This window comes from Plectrocnemia conspersa, unplaced genomic scaffold (assembly GCF_051122295.1).
Source record: "Plectrocnemia conspersa isolate PC_06_02 unplaced genomic scaffold, ASM5112229v1 ptg000007l, whole genome shotgun sequence".
In the NCBI taxonomy this organism is placed as follows: Eukaryota; Metazoa; Arthropoda; class Insecta; order Trichoptera; family Polycentropodidae; genus Plectrocnemia; species Plectrocnemia conspersa.
This window is the reverse complement of record NW_028277171.1, coordinates 6821510-6839445: the sequence shown is the minus strand read 5'-3', so window position 1 is coordinate 6839445 and position 17936 is coordinate 6821510. Positions and strand designations below refer to the sequence as shown.

General features: G+C 27.2%; 1 protein-coding gene across 1 annotated transcript in view; it reads left to right on the top strand.

Annotated features, from left to right (window-relative positions):
• Positions 1 to 551: 551 nt before the first annotated feature.
• Positions 552 to 17936, top strand: part of SPR (G protein-coupled sex peptide receptor) — a 263731-nt gene continuing 246346 nt past the window's right edge. The window contains exon 1 of the mRNA XM_088188918.1: positions 552 to 881. The gene's annotated coding sequence lies outside the window, so the exon portion shown is untranslated. The remainder of the gene's footprint in view (positions 882 to 17936) is intronic.

Below are 17936 nucleotides of genomic sequence, written 5' to 3'. Positions count from 1 at the left end.
ACTAAATATTATTTAGTAGTCTTACTACCTTAACTGCCACACGTCAGATTTTGTTATGCGTTTAAGAATATAATTTGAGTAATGTGGAACGTCAAAAGGCACTGGCCAACACTTCAGTATTATCCTGATTAGTATTAGCTTTATATGGTAATCAATGCTGTCATTAAAATAATATATATTAAAAAAATTAAGTAATTAAATGCACAGAAATGCTGTACATTGTTTTTTGTCTCTTCACTATTATTACGCGGAGTAAGACTTTCAGTCTTACTCCGCGGACTACTTAAAATGGCTTCGCCGTCTTGACCTCAACCGACGTCTTGGCTATCCTTGCAATATATAAATTGTGGGGGCAGACGGTTGAGAGAGCGTCGTATATTTTTTTATATGACGTCTGAAAACTTATAGCATCCGCCAGTGCATTTCACTGACGGTTCGTCAGATATTAACTCGGTCAGATTCCGCTCGGCGGCGCTAAAGGCGCTAAAACGTGGCGCCCCCCGCACCACCCCCTCCTGTTAGAACCCGGACCTCTATTTTATATTATATCCAGTGCGATCCCGTTCGTCGGTCGGGTTGTACGCGCCGGAAAATTTGACCGGAACCAAAACTTGACCGGAAGACGGAAATATCAGATTTTCCTCATCTTTCGGACTAATCGTAAATATATCACACTGTCGAGAATCATTTAGAAAATATTATTAAAACCATGAACTTTTCCGCGCGAGTGTAAACCCTCTTTCTTGCACTCGAGTCAAGAACTACTGATAAGAGATATGACTTTTAGCACGTGAAGGCAGAACTAACAAGGTTACAGCATCTGTGTAAATTGAGATAAAAAAAACTGTTTTTTATCTCCCGTTTTATTAATATTAAAATAGGTGAGTACAACTTTTATTTAATAAATTCAAAAAGCGTTTTATTTATATGTTATAGTAAGATCTTATATACATATGTACATATATGTGTATTTATATAAATATATTTACATACAAATATAATAAAATCATACAAATACATACACCAAAAAATATTTTCTTTGACATTACGCGTATTTCAATATGATCAAAAGTAAATTACTCTTTTTGATAAGCAAATTTATCTTTTATTGTACTGCTATACGCGGAATTGGAATGTAAAATAAATTTTTAACGATAAGGATTTCTTGTGACAAATAATGAAATATTTATTTAACCTAAAATTACGTTTTCAGTAAGTTGCAATATGGAAGAAGAATACAAATGTGCTTTTGCACAATATAAAATATTTTAAAGGTTTATTGTATACTGTATTTGATGAATATTGGACCATGAAAGTAAATATAATATACAGAAAGAATTGTATTTATTGTTTTATAGAATCTGTGAAATATTAATATTAATATTTATGTACCTTAAATAAATTATTAAAAATGGGTAACTCAACCTTAATTAGCAATATGCTATCAATTTTTTTATCACGCTTTAAAATATTTGTAGTGAATTAAAATTTAATATTAAAAACACAAAAAATTACTACCCCTTATTTATTAATTAGTTCGTTCAATAATTTAAATTATATATAATAGTATCGAACTGTATTTATCGTGTGATTGTATTGTTGTACATTATAATATATAATAAAATACAAACTGTATCTTATTATATATTTATAGATATATATCAATATAAAATATATACAGTCATAAAATAGTTTTATTTTTTATTTTAAAAAAATACGTTTTATGAACGATTTATATTTAATTAATATTATATTAAAATCTGTTTATATTAATTTGTTTTAATATTATAATATAATCTAGCTTTTAAGTTAATAATAAGGAAAAGTGTCTTCTTAGAAATATTTTGCTTAGAACTTATTTACACAAGCACGAAAATTTAAGTAAAATATGTTATTTATATTTCTAATGACATGTCTTTTCAATAATGTGTTTATTTTTCTTTTCAATTCGGCCCTGGGCAAATGCACAAAGCATTGTTTATTTATGATTAACAATGAAGGACCATTGAATTAGTAGGACGCATGCAATTTAAAACACCAACAATTGAAGCGCAGGCAATTCTAAGAATCATCTCATCAATCCTATTTTATAGTGTTTATAAAGTATGATGATGATACAAAGCATTTGTCATACTTTTGTATAAAATTATCATAATAATCTGTACACATTTTCAATTCTAAAATTCACGTTGATGCATGCTAAATGTGTTACTTAAACGAGACTCGCTGTACAAATCTTCCGCTATTACATACATTACTTGCTAAGGAAATAATAATCAATCTTACTGTATGTTCTTAATGGCTTTCCATTTGTTAGAGATCATGATTATGTTATCTGAGATTTCAGTGCAGCAATGTGGTCGTTATGCCACTATTATACAAGATAATTAAATAATTATAATAAAATTATGATAATTTTCAGTAGAGATTTTATTTAAATTTTAAAATGTAGATCAGAAAGATTATTCACTTCGGAAAATTTTCAGCATATCGCATTTCTGAAAGCTGATCTTTAAATACTTAAAGTAGTACCTATTTGCTAAACGGTTGAACCGTAATTATTTTCTAATGGATATCGAATATTTTCTTTGCTCTACGCAATTAAGAACAAATATCAGGTAACCATATTTATTTAAATAACATCTAGACTTTTAATATCGAGTTTTATTAAAAACAACATAATTTCAAAATTAGCATCAGTTTATAAATAATTATATATTTTTTAGGAGAAAGTTGAAAAATAAACGTTTTTTACTCTATAACATAAATACATTAGTACCTCTTTAATAATTATTGTAGAAAATCATGTTTCAGAAAGAAGTATGTATTTGTATTTGAAGCTGTACACTGTCAAATTAATTTAATTATTAAAATGCACCTGAGTACATATGTTATATGTGTTTTACATTTAGATATTAAAAGAAAAAGGGCTTAAAAAAATTATATCAAGCAAACAATTTATACAAAATTACATGCTACACGAATTTCTTGAAAAAAATTCGGTAACCACGGCTACTAAACCATTAGTGAATTAGTAGTTGATTCATAAGATATGTTAAAGTGTTAAATATGGCTTAAACAAGTACGAATAAAAAACTACTACGTGAGAGATCAGCAAAGATAGAAGACGATGTCTTGTCTGCAGAAATAAAATAAAATTACACCAGTTCGATTCAATAGTGCTTAGACACATTAAGAAGATTGGGAAGGCTTGGACACACACGAATTAAATAAAGGAAATAATTCTGCGCGTATTTGCATATCCCAAGAGACCTTTAATTGTAATGAGCTGAATCGTTTAAACCAAGAAGAAAAAAAAGCCTGCTTTACAACACGACACTGCCTGTCCTTATGTGGCGCAATTCATTCTCAGTAAAATCAAAGAACTTGACCAAAAGGTTTTATTTCATCCACTTTATTTTAAAGACCTTGCTCATCTGAATATTATTTATTTCAATAATATTTCCTAGACTGAAAAATTTAAACATTTTATGCTAATCGAGTTAAAAAATATACTAAAAGTGGAATCTTAAGAAGGCAATGATATTTTAAATAAATATACAATTGATTTTTATATTTCATAAAAAAGCGACATTTATTTTGTGATTTTTATGTAGCTCAAGCTGGCGACTCAAAGTAGTGACTGGGTTGAACTAAGTCTGAAATTTAAAATAGATTTACCGTAAGGTCAAGATCTAAACCTTGGTAAAGCTTCTTTTTTGAAGCCTTTTTAGCGCTTCTTTCACAAATAATAGATGATTTATGTAATAATAGGAATTACCTTATATTTTTTTATAAAACCAGCTCCAGCACCTGTATATGTATTAAGCTCTGTTTGCGTTTCCTTTATAACGATCGTTTTAATAAGAATTTGTATCACAAAAGGATGCATTTATTTATTTTTTATTTGGACACATATCTTGCCAATAATAAAAATCTGATATAAACGCGTAAATTGCACCAGAAATGAGATTTTAGTGTCATAGCGCTAGACTATTTTCCTCGAAAGTTGATTTTTTTATGGTGAGCTCAAACGCGCATGGGTAAAAATATGAACTATTTTTCAATGACCAATGTATTTATAAATATTATTAGTGCAAAGATTCAATTCTGTTACTATAACGTACAGGCAATATTTATAAATCGCATTAATTCTTATTAATCTACAGCAACTACAATTTTCAATTTACCTTGCCTCTGCATTAATAATAAATACATCATGAGGACAGTTGTGTAATTTAATACAAGACTGCTTCTATCTAAGTTAACTTTATGTCGCAATTACACATAAAAATATAAAATAAGAACAGAAAATTCAATAAAAAGCTAATATTTTAAAACAAATAATAAATAAACATTGCATTTTATTAATTTAAAATTGAGCTAAAAATAGTTTTTTTATAAATAAATATACCTATATATAATATTTATTCAGCAAATAATTATTTTTGCTAGTGTTGTCGGGAATCTATTGTTGTAATTTATTTTCTACGAGCACGTACAATTTTTTTAGTTGTTTTTTATAATTGAATTCGTATAGTGTAATGTGTAGCTTTTCAATACAATGATAAAACAATATTAATACTGTGATATTGTATATTAAACTTTGTTATGTTTTTGATTCGATTTGGTTTCGAGGATATTAATAAACATATTAGTTTCGTAGACATGATATTTTTATTTTGGTTGAAAAAAGTAGAATATGCCAATATATGTTAAACCGCCAATGCTTTTGAAATAAAAAAAATATATAGCTATTCTCTTTATTCTGTATATACTCAAGATTATTCAAATTGTTATAATCCAGACACCCCCAAGAATAAATTCAATTCCAAAAATAGAGATACGAAAAATTCGTACGACTTATTATATTCGACAGATTACACATGTTTGAAATTACTTGATTTAATAATACATACCCGAGTTAACACATCGGCAATTTTAACGTATGTTAATTCAATTTCATCGATACGTAATATATTTCGAAAATTTAATTTAAATGTTCATATATCATTGCCATATTCAGCTTTTTCCTTCTGGATTTATTTTTATTAGATAAAAAGATTAATTTGATAATTATTACTCGTTCTGTAATATTATTTATATTATATAAAGTGTTAATTCAAATCCAAAAATGAATAAAAGCTTAAGAGCTGTTAATTATGTGTAGGGTAATCAAATTTTAATTAAAAACACACGTTCGACGGCAAAGCTCATTTTTCAGTAGGTATAATTATATTAAAAGATAATTAATGGCCGCTAGTCGAATACCAGCTTTGAATATATCGAGTTAAATCCACCGTAAAATTACAACGTAAACGTATATGATACAAGGCACGGTTAAATAAAAAATATCGATTAGTTTCTATACCCTTCAATAAGTTGTATCTTATGTTTCAAAAATTGTTTTTTTAAAACATAATATACAATAGATATACTGAGCTTTATGATATATATTTTTTTAAGAAATGCGGTATTTTCTGTATTAACGATCTTTTTAAATTATATTATGAGCATTTTAAAATTGCTGTAATATTTTTCTTTTACTGTGATATTCAACTATTTAAAATATATACGAAGACACTCAAAAGTTTTATACAACGCTAACTTTTGTTCTCAGCTTCATCCAAGTTTGTTTTCAGTTATATACAATAGTATCCTTCAACACCTGACCATATGAATATTTTTTCTGTTTATTTTTGTCTACCACTCGTGACATAACAACACTTGACATATAATCTTTCAGGTCAATTCCTGCAATATTGAATGACGGAATGACTTATTTATTACTAAAGACAAGGCGAATTCATATTTTTTTCTTCTGAATGCAAAAATCATCCTGTAAATTTATATATTTATTTAGTTAATCCGTTGTGTTACAACCAGGTACACACAATCAACACTTACTAATTAAGAAGTGAGAAACAATACAAATCAATCCGTAAATTAATAATATATATTTTAAAATATATAAACTATAGTTACAGCTTACAATCAATATATGTTAATATGCACTATTTAGCTCGTTTTATTTTAAATATTTATCACGATATTTATCCGAAATAAAAATTAGACAAAATTGAAAAAACACAATCTGAGAAAATTTCTCAAAATCATAATTTAATAATAAGCAAAATTAGGTATTTCAGGTATCAATCACCGACTATGCTACTAGATTATCACATTAATGTTTTCACCATTTATTGAACAAACCTTTTATTTAAAACTATAGGAATAAACTCATGATATCAAATAATAAAAATACCAGTTTGTTTTGCGATAAAGCATTTTAAAAGTCTAAGAAAAAATGTATTTATTTAGTAAAATGGGAGACCACCGTGAGAAACATTTAAATATATAAACCCCGATCAACATAAAGGATGATAACGCATGTATCAAAATCTTCAGACCAGTCACCGTTCTTTGGGCACCTTTTAAGTTGCCTAATATAGTTATTCACAGATATATCCACAAACACTGTAGAACAACAACAAGCGCTAGTAGAACAACAACACAGATTTTGTCCGCGTCGTTCCTGGTCACCAAATTTTTGTGGCTTTTGAAAGCTGTGAAAAAATACTGCAACTTAAAAATTCAGGTCAATGTAGTTAATACTGACTTTTAAAAAATATTCTATGAAATTTGTCATGAGATATTTCTTTAAAAATTATGCACCTCATTTTTAGGAACAGTTTTAAAAGCATTTTCTGTTGCTGCTGTGACTCATCGGAGCTATGAGCTTACCAAACATTTGGATATTTTCTATGATTGTTATGAGCAACTGGAAAAAAAATATGTGGAATGCTGCTAACTGTTTTATTTTTATTTTTTTAAATACTGATTATTGTTTATATAGTGGCCATTATTGGGAGAATCTTTCAAGTCATAATGATCAGATTTTTATTAAAAAAATGTAAGTAACAAATTATCCGCCATTAATATAAAAAAATTAAGATATTCGTCACCTTGAGAAAAAAAAACGCGTACATTCGGGTTTGCCCTCGAAACGGCCGACTCTTATCTGTTCTAGTGAACTGCGAAATTTTAATTTAAGAAAACTCGCTACTCTTTTGTAAATGGTCGTTTCACAAAAAGGGGCTAAAAATGGATATGGATATAAATACAATATATAATAAATGCATGCAAAAATCACTTTCCTCAAACACTTCCCACTAGACAGTTTATCTAGAAACTCCTCAGAGACTATTTTACTGACATTTATTTTGGAACTTAAGGCATCCGAACCACGAGACTTTAATCAAGAGAAGACCGATTCAACTCAAGCGATGTTTGAAGAACCTGCCGCTTCTCTCTTCGCATTCACTGGTTCAGGCCAACTTTAATCCACATCGGAAACGCCTGAAGCTTAATGCACATACGAAAAACTAGCATTTTTAAATTTTTGCGTAACACAATAAAAAAATATATATGAATTAGTACATTTTAGGTCTTAAATAGAAAACTGTTTAGTATGTCCTTGTACATTAATTTGGCAATTGAATGAAATTTACAAACTAGCTGTAACTGGTGTATAATCTTTTGAATTGAAAATTAATTTATTTGAACTTATTCATTGATCAGTACAAGTATTGCTTAATTTTGAACAGCATCAAAATTTACCACAAAAGTTGTAAAATATTAAACTCAAAGAATTTAAGTAAGATTTATTTTATCAAATAGCATAGATTTATCTCATGTGACAATCAATTATATAATTTAATTATTTTATCTTACAGTTTGAGATCTACCCAATTATCGACTTTCATGGTTAAATATGAAGGATATGATTTAACGTCAAATAAAAGTCCGTTGATTTATTAGATTAATGGGTTTTTAATAGTTGGTCTTTATTACCAAGCGCCGCTCAAGATTATATTCTTTTAAAAAACCTCAGATTATATTTCACCCGTTTTTAATAGAAGCTATTTTAATTGTTTATTAAGATTTATACAAATATTAGCATAGTACAAAAACATAGTTTTTTATAAATATGCCAGGTAGTCTAAGATATAATGTCTTAAAATATTTCATCTATTTTAAAGATTAATTAAATGAGACGTGATATTGCATACAAAAAAAATGTTATTACGGTTTAAATAGCATACGTGTCCAAGTTCTTATTTCACATCGCATGTTTAACGCACTGAGCACGTTTTGCAAAATATGTATGTTTGTACAATCGAGCATGCACTCACATAAAACCGACATGCAATCCTCATAATCCTGATTTGCAGTTATAGGTATAGCAGAGCATTTATGGCTCCCGTTTCGACTTGGAAGATAAATGCTTGAAAAACTCCTTGCAGCACTATAGAGCCCCAAAGGGGACTTTTCTTCTTATGTGAGAAAGCACATGTGATACGAAAATACAACAAAAAACATTCATTATTCATTTTCTGCCAGAGTTAATATAAAAAGATATTCACCGAAACACCAGATTCGGATTCTGGATAGCGGAACGCAACGCTGCGGTTAACCCTAATCACATTTTCAGTTCTAATTTGAACCGAAAACACGTTCCATGGGATTTATAATATACACACATTAATAATATATATGTTTACATGTTTATTTATTATTTAGGGTACATGGAAATGTGTTGATAACATTGAGGTTAAAAAAAGTGACTTACGGCGTAACTTTTATCCAAAAACTACTTCAAAGTATATAAATTGCTTCGGTTAAAAAAGGCGAGAATCGTCGAAGCCTTACTCAAACGCGTAACAGCAGGAAATATGATAAAGAAGACAAAGAAACAATGAAGATGTTTACTAAGAATCTTGGTCTATAAATGCGTTAAGGGCAAATCAAAGTATATACACCTAGAGTAGGAGGAGAGAAAAAGGTCATAGATAAATATATCTCATCAAAGCACCAGAAGCCATTTTTCGTGGAGTATCTTTTAGAAACCTTAACAAGCAAACAATAAAATTAATAAATACAATTTTAAAAAAGCAATAAAATATGTATTTTATTTGCAAATAAATTATTGACAACAATGGCACTTAAAAAATAATAATTATTTGCGTAGAGAAATGTATTAAAATTTCAAGTGTATGATATACCGCAATTATTATTCTAGCAATCTAATTTAATTAATGGTTTTGAAATAAATTTAGACACTCTCTTTCTTGGCACACTGTATACGATTAATGTCAAGATTGCCATCATACAAATCTAAAATTGATCTTATCAAATTCACTTGCTTATTGTTAAAGTCACGCAATTTTACTAATGGACAAGTTTCACAATGTAATAAAATTTTAAAGCCGTGATATATTTAGTATCACATAAAGCTAAAGGTTATACTTTATAAATTCAATGTACAAAAAAAAAATCTTTTGAATAGGTTTAACACAAAACACGAAAACGGTCTCAGCTCGCTCTTTTCGCGCCACCGTAGATTTTCATGACTGTAAAATTAAATTATAACAGTTTATGGGTTACCTTAAAATACAAAGAGGGAATTTTAACCTTTGTTCCTAATTAATTCACCTACGTATTATATCATGATAAACACAATGGCCGTTTGTTCAACCCATCATTCCTAATTTGTATAATGTGTATAATACGTATTTTTGTTAACAATAATGAGGAAACATTTAACACGGGTCGAATTAAAAATGCACTTTCGATTTATTTATTTTAAGATGTTTCGAATAAATTTAATTACTTACATATACATTAAATAAATAAAAAAAAATTATATTTGCTTAGAAAAATATATAATACTATATTCCTTATTAGTTATTATTATATTAATATTTAGCATTTTGACTAGTAATTAAGTATTTAAATAATTTCTTAGCTATACTCTTAATAAAATTTAATATTTAATAGTTTTGTCTGTTTTATAGTTAGTTTTTAATAAAATAAACATGAAAAAAAATTAACGCGTTAAAAGCGTCATAAACCAATGGCATTAGTTTGTACAACACGGCATGCATGTTTATTTTGCATACAGAATATTAACTATATGTACTACAATGTCACCGTTCAAGAGACTTTCTACAAGTGCTATTGTAATGTAACAAAGAATAGAAATTCGGGTTTCGAAACGGCAAGATGCTAGGTTGCCACAACACAATATTTATTTTTTTAATTTCAACAAATTACATATTGTTTTCAATTATAGAAAAGTGTCCTAGTTTTTAAATGCTTTTAAAAATCTTAGTCTGCGAAGTTTAGTTCAAGTAAAGAAGCGATATTAACTAAATACAATTTTAAATAAGTGTCACGTAAGATATGTATTTACTTCGGTGTCATAAAATACACATAAGAAAAAATATATAAGGGATGCCAAAGAGAGATGAGAAAGTCTTACGAATGATTTTGTATTTAGATTTGTCAAAGAATTATTAGGAGAACATATAGACAGATAGTATTTCTATATATAATATATTCATAGATATATAAAATATTGCCTACATTAATGTCATATAATTTATTAATATATTTTTTATTATATTCATGGTCAAATGTAAGGCACCTTTCTCAATATAGATTTTACATTCTTTTGTATTATATTATTTACAGTATTTTCTATTTTTATATACCCTTTCAATATTGTTAATAAATTTCCATCACACTGATACTTTATCTGATACAAGAAAAATATATTGTTATTTAGCTCGTATTTTGCATTTAAGGCGGAAATTTTATACATAAAATAAATATTGACTTACATAGCGATATGTTACTTTGCTTTATATAAGAAATACGTAGGAAATAATATTTTTTTATAAAAATTGTGTTTGTATCTGTAATAAAAAATATGATTCAAAACTAGTGACAAAAGCCTAACTTTCACTCAAAATATTAACAAAGCAGGGCCTGAAAAACTTTGAGTAGCAAACAAAGCCATCTTATACAGTCGCTAATTATTATTTCTCAGTCAGTTGGCGAATAACAACACTTTATCATACAAGTTTAGACTGAAATTGATCCAAACGCTTTACATAATTTATTTTCAAATGAAAATATATTTTAAATACATACATTGCTCCTAAATATCTATAAAATATATACTTTTTTTTTTATTTTAAGTATAAAAAATTAAATTAATTTATTTAAATAACGCCTTTCAAAGTCTAAGAAATAAATTTAAGAAAATATAAAAACGGTCCAAATAATAGGCATTATTGTTATTTTTCTTGGAATTCGATTCAATTCTACTCCGATGCCATTAAATATCAATCGGCCGTAGTGCAAATTTTAAATCTTAATAAGCCAACAAAAACAAGGAGAAAACAGGGTCAGATTTAATCCGAGCGAAATTAATGAGGGCACACAATGGGCATTGTGCTAGGAACCGATTCGCCAATTAAACGCCCCCAGGCGGTGTAACAATGAGAGAAATGTTTGGAATTTTCGACAGAAAAGAGGAAAGTTTCCTTTTGCTGTAAGCTCTTAGTTTATGATTTTTCCTAGTATGACCTCACGTTATTGTATATAATAATACGTTATCCGTAAACGTGGTATTAACAAGGGGTAGAGGTAATATTTGAGATATATTGCGTCGGAGATGAAAATGTATGATATGAATATATACATTAATTCGCAATAATATTTATCTTGTGTTGTATTTGTTCTTAAATTATGAACGTGAATCATAAATATATATCTGAAAATTTAAAACACTTGTGTGTTTATCTTGGCATTGGATTATCATTTTGATAAGTTTAAATGTAAATTGTCTAAATCCACTATTGATTAATTATTTACATTTATAAAGACAAATATCAATATTGATCTCACTTTCATTTCTAAAACATATTGCTTTGCAAGATTATATTTTATCTTATGTTCCTTAAAAATTTAAAATTATTTATATAACAGGTACTATAAATAATAACAAAAAAATAATTATGCATAATTTGCATAGCCCAGATTAAGCTAACATTAAATTTATTTTGGCTTAGAATTAATGGGAAAATGGGTGTCTGAAACAAAATTTAACCACGATTCTTCACCGCAAGGCTTGAAGTTTCTAACTCCATCCTTAAATTAATAAAATCTCACATCAACAACATATTAAATGATCATTAATTTATACAAAAAGACAACTAGAAGAATTAAATAGTAGAAAATGATATTTTTTTACGTTTTTTTTGACTACGCAAAGTTATTATTGTATATTATATATACATCTTGTCTGCGTCTAAAGAATCCAGTCGCCTATGAAGATTGGATTGAACTTTGTATTCCAGACATTGTAGCTGGACCAGAATTTACATAAAAAGGGAAGCTGCGGATTTCCCAGACCTTAAGAGTTTCTGTCGATGGTTGACGTTGCTCCATTTATAAAGATATCAGATAATCTCTGTTGTATCCCATGTCGATTATAGCAGGTTTATGAAAGCAAATTCTGCCATTTAAGCTTTTTTGTAGATTGCTATAATATTGAATAGATACTCATGTGAATCATTCAAAATTAGGTGTTTGTTATAGGGTAGAAAACAAACGATTAATTGATATTCTCACTTTTTCAGAGACTCAGACTCAGACATAGTGTAAAAGCACATAAGTCGTATTCTCTTTGTCCTGCAAAAAATGCAATGTTATTTAGTTACAACTTATTTTTGTGCATTAATTGTATTGAGACAGTCCACTAAAGTGTTTGTAATTATTGTTATATATACATAATGTCCTCTATGTGAGGTTAAACTCTAGATTCCAGACGCTGCAGCAAGACAAGGATTGAGAAGAAGAGGGAAGCGGCTGATTTCTCGGCCTTTTTAGTCTTTGTCATTATTAGTACAATTTAAAAAATAAAATTGCTTATTTTTTTTGTTGTAAATATGTGTACTAAATAAATTCCAGTTATTCTGATACTTATATAGATATTGCCTTTAATTAAGAAAAAATTTGCTTAAAGTTAAGAAACTTTGTGATTACAAAAATTACATTACAACAGAAAAATTATTTATAACTATTTGAAAAATGCAATTATGCGTTCAACTTAGATACCGATTTGAATTATTAATCATTGTAAGATACGTTTATATAAAAACACAACATTAATATACTATGTGATTAAATTAATAATATAGTAAAGTCATTTAACTAAGACTAGAAAATAACATTGAATCAAAGTGTAACGTGCAAAAGACAACGTAAAATCTGCAAAATAAACTATACATACGTAAATGGTATAAAATAGTTTTAAGACTACATACAGTTGCTAGTATTACTAACATTAAAAATGGAATTTTTGTAAACGAGCTTAAAAATGTTTATTAAGTAATATTAAATAAATATTAGTATGCAATTATATTAAAAATAAAAAAAAAAGTTTCACCTTATTTATCTCACTGTAAAAATATTTTATTTTAACTAAGCGACAAAATATTAAGCAGTTTATCATCATAATAACACAAGTTTTTAAACTGTACTGCTATAATTTTGGTTTAGCAGATTATTAGAAATCAGCAGAATATATAGAATTGCACAATAGGGCCACAAAGACTATCGGCTGTTTTAAATTACCAAAAAAAAACACTTTAACCATTTTTGAAGCTTTAAAACTAAGCCTAAACTTTTTGAGTTTTAAAAATAAAAAAACATTTTTTTAAACTAAATAGTTAACGTCCGTGGACTCGTATACGAGTCTTGAAAGAACATTGTATAGTGGACGTGGACTCAGTCTTGAGTCTTGCATCTAAAAAAATATTAGGATATAACAAGTTTGCTTCTATACGGTAATGAAAAAGAGTAGTATACTATTTCTAGATAATATCAAATAAAATTTTTTTTTTTTTTTTTTAAATTATTGTAAATAGAGTTATTTTATCCCATTACGTCGCAATGCAATCAATCGTCAACTTTTTCGGGCACGTGAATTTTAATATTAATATTAACATAATTTACACTCACCAAATTTTTCGGCGTCCGTTTTCCGCATACAACTGTCACAAACACATTTATTTTTATAATTACACGTATAAACCACACTATATCATTATTTTTATTTATTCTTATTATTAACACTTTTTTATCTATTTAAATATATATTTTTTGAGTGATATGTATAAAAACATTTGTTAATATAAAGAGGAATTTCACAACTACTGCAAATTTATGCAGTACCTTTCCTTATTCCACATACAGAACAAACACATTTTTTCTAACATATTTCTCTCCACTTTTTATTTTTATTGTCTGATGATTTTTTAACTTATCTGAAAGCCTTTCTAATGAATAGACGGTATGGGCACGGCAAGATGTGATAGAAACCGATCTTTAATAATTTTACGATTCAGATTTTGATAAACACGGAACGAATTGAACAATGCGCACGGAAATCAATAAAAAACTGCATTTTTTCATCTATTCCATTGTTTTTTTTTAAATATTGTTTGGCGCGATAAACACCTTTCATATATTTATTATAGTCCATTATATATTTTAAAACTGGTCGTTCCTGCTTTTTCCCGTTTCTATCTTCTGGATGCCATGAAAAGTATATATCATTGTGAATATTGATATGATGGTGGTCGGACGATTTCACGGAATAATTGCAACAATTATCTTCATAGTAAATTTCATATAACTGAAAAATCAAATAAGATATTTTATTCAAATTTAATATGTAACTTTCTTATGTTTCGTTCCTAATTACCCAATATTAAAATAAAAAACAATGGAATAGATAAAAATGGCAGTTTTTCATGTATTTCCGTGCGCGTTGTTTAATTCGTTCCGTGTCTATCAAAATCTTAGTTCTGAGTGAAAAATTAAATTTAAAGATTTTATTTTAAGTGAGGCTAAAGCATAATTGCAGAATTCGGTAAAATCTATCGATTCTGAAAACATTTCATTGGTTTCTATCACATCTTGCCGTGCCCGTATTATCGATCGATCAGAAAGGCTTTCGGATATGCTAAAAAATCATTAGACAATAATAATAAAAAGTGGAAAGAAATATGTGAGAATAAAGTGTAGTGTTTGTTCTGTGTAGCAAAAATTTGCAAAATTTGTGATATTCCTTTTCATATTGACGAATGTTTTTATACATATCGCTCAAAAAATATAAATTAAAATAGATAAAAAAAAGTGTTAATAATAAAAATAAATAAAAATAAGGATATAGTGTGGTTTATAAGTGTAATTATAAAAATAAATGTGTTTGTGAAAGTTGTACGCGGAAAATGGACACCGAAAAATTTGGTGAGTGCAAATTATATTATATTATTATTGGATATTTCTTATAAATCGTTTTTGACAAAAACATATTTAAGCTATTAACCATACATATGATATTATTCAACTATAAAAAAACTGTTTTTAAACCATCGCAACCATTTTCAATTAAAACGAAATGTTAGGAATGAAAAAAACATATTTAGTCGTTCATGACTTTATTCAACAAAGGTTCTTTTAAGCACAGTAATATTTTTTTTAATTATTTTACTTAATGACGGTAATAAATAAATACGGTGTTTATTTATCTGGATTGTAGCTTTTTTCTCTAGTTTCCTAATCTGTAAATTATTGCGGTTTTCAAATATATATAATATCAAAGTAACAAACATCCAGTAAAAATGTTCTTAAGTTAATGAATCCTATTTCTGAAAAGTTCTTAGATTATTGTGCTATCTAATTTATTTTCAAATATCGTAACGTTTTTACTTTTTAATTTTGAAATAATATACAGAATTTTGTTAATTGATGTGCTATCAATCGCGGATGTTTCGATTTCTTTTAATTGGATTGACTTTATGCTTACCTAGCCAAAAAGTTTTGACCCTAAAGTTTATTTCTGTCCAAGGAGTGTAACATAAAATATTATTTTTTAGATGAAATAAATAATTGTGATTCATACATTTCATAAAATAATTCGAGTGCCCGAAAAAGGCGACGACTCATTGCATTGCGACGCAATGGTATTAAACGACTTATTTTACTAAAATTAGAATAAAAATATATTTTTTTTTATTTGATTTTTTGTGGAAATAGTATACTACCATTTTTATTTATCGTGTAGAGGCAAACTTGATCCTAGTATTTTTTAGTTAAAAAAAAACACATGATGCAGGACTCAAGCCTGAGTTCACGTCCACTATACAATGTTCTTTCAAGACTCATATACGAGTCCACGGGCGTTAACTGTTAAGTTGAAAAAAATATTTTTTGTTTTTAAAACTCAAAAAGTTTAGGCCTAGTTTTAAAGCTTATAAAATTTTAAAAGCGGTTTTTCTGGTTATTTAAAATAGCCGATAGTTTTTATGGCCCTATTGTGCAATTGTTAAAGTTTAAAAAATGTGCTTTGTTTTTAAAACCCAAAAAGTTAAAGCTTAGTTTCAAAGCTTAAAAAATAGTTAACTGTAGCTTTTCTGGTAATTGAAAACCGTCGAAAGTTTTTGAGGCTTTATTGTGCAATTCTATGTATTCTGCTGATTTCTAATGTTCTGCTAAACCAAAATCATAGCAATACCGTTTAAAACCTATGCTGATAAACTGTTTATTTTTTTTGTAATGCAATGTTTTTAGTAAAAATAAAATATTTTTACAGTGAGATAAATAAGGTTTAACTTTTGTGTATTTTTATTATAATTGCATACTAATATATATTTTATTTTATTTAATAAACATTTCTCCTATACTAGTAATTTAATTTTTGATGTTTTTAATACTAGTAATTATATATATTATTTTTACTATTTTATACCATTAACGTATTTATAGTTTATTTTGCAGGTTTTACGTTATCTTTAGTACGTTTTACTTTGATTTAATGAGATTTCTTTGTCTTCATCAAATGACATTACATTATTTATATAACCACATAGTATATTAATGTTGTGTGTTTAAATAAATGTATCTTACAATGATCATTAATTAAAATTGGTATCTTAGTTAAACGCCTTATTGCATTTTTTAAATAGTTATAAATAATATTTCTGTTTTTTATCCTATGTAGTTTTTAACGATGGAATATTTTTTTTATAATTTTTCTATTTACAAAGTTTCATAACTTCAAACAAATACCTTATTTTAATAGCTGCTTTATTAAAGGCATCTATATAAGTATCACAATAATTTAAATTTACTTAGTACACATATTTAAAAAAAATAAGCAATTTTATTTTTTACATTGTTCCACATAATCAATATACACTTTTCATTTATATAATTTATAACATCTTTTAATTAGTTGACTTTATCGTATTTTTCACAAATAGTTACCACAAGCGCAAAACAGCATTTTTTTATTAATATTTGTGACTTACAGAACAAATATATTTGTTAGGCTAACGTACGTGACGATCGGAGAGTAACCTCATAAAGTAAATATATATTTTAAATGTACCACAAATAAAATTCCTCTGTGGTTTTTAATTGTAGATTACTTTTTTTATAATTTTTCTATGCCAAAAATTTCTTATTTATAAGCAAATAACTCATTTTACGGCAACATATAAATATGGATCATAGTAACTTGAATTTACTTGGTACACATATTTAAAAAAAATAACTAAATTTATTTTTTATGTTGTACCAAATAATCAATATACACTTTAAATGTATGTAATTTATAACGTACAATTTTATTAAGTTGCTTCACCTAATTTTTTCAAAATGTCAAAAGGAAGGGTGGCGGTCAGTCTCAATGACTATACATTTGAACATTGCCCCATCAGCTTTACTTGCGATATATTTTAAGTGATTTATTTTTTCATAGTCCAAATCATTTATTTTTTATAGAATAAATCTCGAGTAGTGTGGTGGCGCATTATCGTGCATGAGAATTGAACCTTCTTTTTGACCAGTGCAGAAACCAGACGTTGAAGTTATTAGAGCTCTTAAATATAACTCTAGCTAGTATTTCGGAAGGACTTAAAAAAGTGTAGTGTAACAGTATTACAGTATTTTATAGTATTTTTATGACAATTTTATTTTTTTAAATGCTTAGAGCTTTCGTCTTTGTTGAATTT